Here is a 6,722-nt window from a genome sequence, read left to right on the forward strand (position 1 = left end):
TCATAATACTAACATACTTTTATTACTGACAATCGCGCAGAGCAGAGCAGTACTCTCTACTACCGCACGCGATACTGCATTATGTTAGCATTGAATAAGCTATATGTGTTATCGACAATGTTTTGAATTCGAATTTCCTCGAGAGAGTTTTAGTATGAGTCATGTCTGTGGTGGTGGTCGTGGTGCACAGCTTAGTACATTGGGCCGCTAACCAAGGACGATATCAACAGGCGAGTGAACACTTCATAATACTAGGCTGCAGAATGTCAGTACTGCAGTGACATATCTGAGTACCCTCGACTGGGAGCCATGGTCATTCATATCCCCGTTGTTATCGATTGATTTTTACCAACAGAATAAATACACTACTTCAGTTTATCAAAAACGGAAATATATTGAAATATCAAAATACTAATCTTGATATGATAACACGCTCATTCCTTTTTCGCCTAAACATAGGTAAACACAAAAACGTCAAAATTCCGAATTCAGTTTTCTGGGGCCACTGATAGTATGTATACTAGATTAAAACATACGAACATACGTAAAGTTTGAACAACAACACTGGTATCATTGAAGTCTTGGCAGCTGAGGTGAAAATCTTTCCGTAGATGGTCGTAGTCAGCATGCATTTAACACTGAACGTTAGATATGTGCACCTATCACCTGCCTATGACAGTAGAAGAGACTAAACTCTTTCAACATCCATATGGAATTTCTGCTGAAAGACGATTCCATCGTACAGTTGTGACTAGAGTATATATTTGTTTTCATATATGTATCAGTGTCTCCATGTTCTAGTATTGCGTGCATATACGGTGTGGAGATATCGCTGGCATACCGTACCAGTCTTAGTATACCGAGATATCAGTATTCCTGCAATATTACATCAGGGGACACAAGACTGGGCTTCACACATTATACCTATGTAGAGAATAGAACCTTTGCGTGACGAGTGAACGCTTTAACCGCAGGACCACCCTAGTGCCCGTCAGGCATTAAGTTTTATGGGAAAAGATTGATCATATAAAAATGAGTAACACTTATCATACAATGGGCAGTGATTCAACTGCTTCTTGCATTTACCTACTGGCTAGAATGCAACGTGAATAGCAAGAACCAGAAACCATTCTTTTCTGTCACATAGAATGTTGGTGATAGGTAATGTCACCTTAGTTCTAAATTTGCATGTCTTTTATTGTCCCAAATGTGGATTCATAACAGCTCCACCACACTGACATTTGTGAACACGAGTGTTTGTTCCGATTTCTTGCCAGTGTGTTCTCCACATTCACCTATAGATGTGTGTGACAAGACAAATGCCTAGAATAATATGTCTGTACAGGAGTTTTTCAGTTTGTTGTAACACCCTGGCGGATCTCAGTTACCAAATCGTCCTAAACTTTTGTAGAAACAAGTTCAATACAAATGGACGTTCCCGTATGTTTCAATATTTAGCCGCCATCTGTCCTGAAAGACTGTGCTGAAAGATACTGTCACAAGGCCTTTGATCACACAATGACTGGTTCGTATACATATAATAATCATTATTCAATTCCTGTGGACAATGTCATACATGCAGGTTTCCTCGAGAGAGCGGTTTGTATCAGCGACAGAATAATAGATCCTACTACCACACGCGATATTGCATTATGTTAGCATTGAATAAGCTATATGTGTTATCGACAATGTTTTGAATTCGAATTTCCTCGAGAGAGTTTTAGTATGAGTCATGTCTGTGGTGGTGGTTGTCGTGTACAGCGTAGTACATCGGGACGCCAACCAAGGGCAATACCAACAGGCGAGTGCACACTTCATAATGCCTGGCTACAGAATGTCACTACACATCACTAAGTGGACAATGTCCAGCACTAAATGGACGATGTCCAGATAACACGAGGGTGTTGAAGCAGACATGCAACCTCTGCTGACTGACTGCAGTAACATATCTGAGAACAAGTGTGAATGTCGTGAATAGGATCACAGTTCATAAACAAAGTTCAACACATCAATACAACACACACGCCCCTGTCGTGGCATTTACATTTGAACCCAGTTTTAAAACACTCCGAGAGATGAAAATTAAATTCTGGAATGTCGACACAGTGAAACTATTTCAAGGAAATAAACATGAACATGACATGTCTGTAAACTGCCTACATTATGTGAAGAAAGCAAGGCGGAAATTAAACTCACGTGTTTATGATTTTCCTTCTCGTGATGGATGAAAGTTTGTGTCAACTTAAATTATCAACTTAAAGCCGCCCATCACCCGTCATAAACCACATTTCAATGTGCCGCGGAAAATGGCGATGAACCCTTACATATCCATACAGGAATCCATTGCTTCATTAATCTTTGAGATGCGGAAACTACTCTTAGGATTACGATTGATTTAGTAGTCTGAAATAAAGAGCTATCTAATTAGCATACGGTTTATCTCTGGTGAGAAGTGAGGAAACTGTCTGGTGCATCTGTCGCGTGGTTCAATGTATACTAAACGAGAAAAGAAACTTCACACGAGTTACCTATTGTTCCTAACATATCTATACAGAAACACAGTAGAGAAATCTGGTTTATGGACGTAATGAGCGTTCAGTAAAACAGGATTAGACATTAAGTTATGCTTGGAGTCAACAGCAGTAGCGTCACACAGTCAGCAGTCTACCTAGAACAACTCCATGTTGGAGTACTTCATGCATATATTGTGTGGTAATGTCACTGGTGGGGAAAGTACTGTCAGGGAAACTCTCGTTGTTGTAGATTATCCCCAGTATTATGTACACAGAAATGAAGGGACACCGTTACACTCCACACCATAGAGTCAGATGCTTCTCACGTCCTCACAGTGTCAGGTAGATCACCTTTAATTTGACCTGCACCTGCGTGGGCGTCATAGACGGACACAATCTACGCACATGGGATATGTGAATTCATACTACCACTGCCAGTTGAGTGGGTAAAAACTCGTCATTGAAAATGTGCATGCAAAAACAAACAAGCAGAATATCTTTGGACTAGACGTTGGTCTTTGTTGTACAAGACCAATAAAGCACCATTAAATTCATATGAGCGGTAACGAGGATTGTGACTGCAATGTAGCACGTATGCAGATAGCAGTATGCAACAGTCATCCATGTGTGACGCATACACTTTATCTATGAGAAGGCAGTTAAGATAGTAACTGCCACAAAAGGACAATATGCCCAACAGGCGACATGGACTGACAACTGCACACTGCACACTGCACACTGCACACTGCACACTGCACACTGCACAGCTACCAGGTATAACTAAAGTCAATGGGGTCTACACACTGTTCTACTAGCGAGTTAATTCTGATAGACATCATATGACTGCCATGAAATTAGGCAAGAAGATGAATCAGTTGTAATTAGTCCAAGTATTCATAACTTAAACTTTGATTTTGAAATATAAACTTTCCTTTTAACCCAAATGTAAATGTTTTTTTCAAATGTTAAAATTGTGTCCTTGTTTCCATGGAAATAGAAATGAATTTAGAGCCACCGTCCAGGCCAAATTTATGGTCACAGTGATACTGAAGCCACCATCTAGGCCAAATATATGGTCACAGTGATACTGAAGCCACCATCCAGGCCAAATATATGGTCACAGTGATACTGAAGCCACCATCCAGGCCAAATATAAAACGAATAGGTTTTGGGATTGAATGATGGGGTCCAAAACAACACATGGTTAGACAAGATGACTATGAAAGATGATAACAATAACTTTTATCAAGGACGGGTAACAAGCTCGGTGCTCCTTGAACCACACATTAATAGCCGAGTTAGTTTAACATGCACTGTAATGGAGTTACACAGTAGGTGAATTTATTTTACGGCAATGTCATAACAGAACTGAGGAACACGGGTCATCAGCGTGACGAGGGAACGCCTTATCCTTGACCCTACACAGCGTGCCTGGTCATAAATAGAAGGGACAAAGTAGTACAGAAAGTTAAACATTACTTGTCATTTGATTTGGAGGGATGTGTTAATGTACTTTCAAATGTCGTGTCCTTCTGTCGTCGAAATGAAAACGAATTTACAGTCGCCAACAACGCAACAAATCTGACGAGGTTGATACTGAAGGATGAATGCAACCAGTTTAATAATCCTCCATTTAAAATATGTATAATGTTACAGTTTACCTTTTATATGTTCTAAACCTTAACCAAGAGAAAGTAAAAGCCAGTTTCTTAGGAAAATAATAACAATGGTAATAGCAATCAGCTGTCAAGGACAGATAGTGACAGGGTATCGTTCCCGCCTCACTAAGACCCAAACTTTGATATTCGCATATATTGCTATACATCACCGTGGATACATTGCGTACATTAATTTGTCGTGTTATATATTCAGATCACACCTTGTGCGCCACAGTAAGATGTACATTACAACAGTTACTATTTATTCCTTATCACTCCTCCATGTTTGGATACTGGACCGGTTTCATCCAAAATTCTGAAAAGTGTGTTTGTGAATCTTTGAAGAACATAATTAGACATCCTCCCGAATCAAGCAAAGTCACTCTACACCCAAAAGAAAGGGTTGTATTCCTTCATATATCAGTTTATTATGTATGCATCTATCTCTCACTTCAGGAACAAATTCTCATATTTTTAGCAGAAAGTAAGTTTTGTGTTTCCATAGTTTTCCCAGACGGCAATATAGATAGTAAATACCACACGTTTGATATATTTCTACAGTTTTAACTGTTTCATCAAATATGCGTGTACATGCAATAAGAGGTAATAGATAACTTTCTACATACAGAAATAAGTTTCTAGAAAAATGTGAAATATTCAGTGGATCTGAGATTTCAAGTACATTCCAGCATGTAGTCTGGGGACTGGGGGACGGGGGGACGGGGGGACTGGGGGACTGGGGGACGGGGGGACTGGGGGACTGGGGGATGGGGGGACGGGGGGACGGGGGGACGGGGGGGACGGGGGACTGAGGGACGGGGGGACTGGGGGACGGGGGGACGGGGGGACGGGGGGACTGGGGGACTGGGGGACGGGGGGGACGGGGGAACTGGGGGACTGGGGGACGGGGGGACTGGGGGACTGGGGGACGGGGGGGGACGGGGGGGACTGGGGGGGACTGGGGGACTGGGGGACGGGGGGGACTGGGGGTAGCGTGTTAAAAAGCTGGTGTGCTGCAGTTGTGAATGCAAACGGTGGTCACACGGGATATTGTCTTCGGTTCCTTCCAGTGACGTCATCGGTGAATAGGAAGTGACTAACAACACCAAATAGTCTGTTATCTTTTCACTGTGTCCTGGTTTGTTGTAACCATCGAGTCATCCATTACAACAGTTACTTTGCCATCTACACATGAGGTTTGGTTTGCCTTTCAGTGTATAACAGCCATGATGTCAAGAGACGAAACGGGGATTGCTCATTCAGATCCATACTGTGATAGTCCTGGGACTTGCTGTTCCTATGCTCGTTACTACCAATTCACACGCCAGTAACTGCCGTTCTCCTGTGCCATAGTTCCCCACATTATCATGGAGGTGAAGCACAGACACCAAACTAAGGGTCAACAGGACGTAGAATACTGACATGCCTTTGTACTCTGAGCCCGTCTGAAACTGTCCGTCTTATACCAATTCCGAAACCAATACATCATTTTGTAAAGAAATGCAAATCATTTACACTTGATTTTAAGGGACTCGTAATGTCGCTTCATGTTATCAATAGTTTGGGAAAGGGAAACAGAAAATATATAACAGGCTAAGTTTTCCCTCCTACTGATGCTAAGAATGTGTTATATGCTCTCCCTAATAAAAAAAGCATAGGTGATAGTGATGTGTGACATTTAGTGCTTAACGGAGATTATAATGTAGGCTTGTGTAAATGGAACGACAAAAATGTATCTACGGAAACTTTAACGTGCGATTACCTTCGAGTGAGAGAGTGAGTTTAGTCTTACGCCGCCATCAGCAATATTACAGATACGGGGTGGCGGTCTGTAAATAATCGAGTCTGGATCAGACAATCCAGTGATCAACAACATGAGCATCGATCTGCGCAATTGGAAACCGATGACATGTGCCAACCAGGTCAGCGAGCCTGACCACCCGATGCCGTTAGTCACCTCTCACGACAAAGATAGTCGCCTTTTATGGTAAGCATGGATTGCTGAAGGCCCGTTCGACCCCGGACCTTCACGGGTCGCGTTTACCTTTGAAAGGATATGTCATGAAGGAAAAGTGAGTCGAAATATGCACGTGAGGTTCTGAGGATTCGTGAGAAGGGACATCGTCTGTGTAAGGTCGTTATTCGTTTGGACGGTTATTGAGTGGGGACACTCAATTTGTCATTGCGCATCATATCAATGTATACCGTCAGTCATTAATAAGACGATATCAAGAAACCAGACCTCGGATTACGGCTGCAGTGCTAGGTTTGTAGAGAGTATCAGGGTTAGTGTCATGTTTGTAGAGAGGGTTAGGCTTAGTGCTAGGTTTGTAGAGAGTATCAGGGTTAGTGTCATGTTTGTAAAAAGGGTTAGGGTTAGTGCTAGGTTTGTAGAGAGTGTCAAGGCTAGTGTCAGGTTTGCAGAGAGGGTTAGGATTAGGGTTAGTGCCAGGTTGGTAGATAGGGTTAGGGTTAGGGTTAGGGTTAGGGTTATTGTTAGGGTTAGTGTTAAGGGTCAGTGCCAGGTTTATAGAGAGTGTCAGGGTTAGTG

This window comes from Haliotis asinina, chromosome 4 (genome assembly GCF_037392515.1).
Source record: "Haliotis asinina isolate JCU_RB_2024 chromosome 4, JCU_Hal_asi_v2, whole genome shotgun sequence".
NCBI lineage: Eukaryota > Metazoa > Mollusca > Gastropoda > Lepetellida > Haliotidae > Haliotis > Haliotis asinina.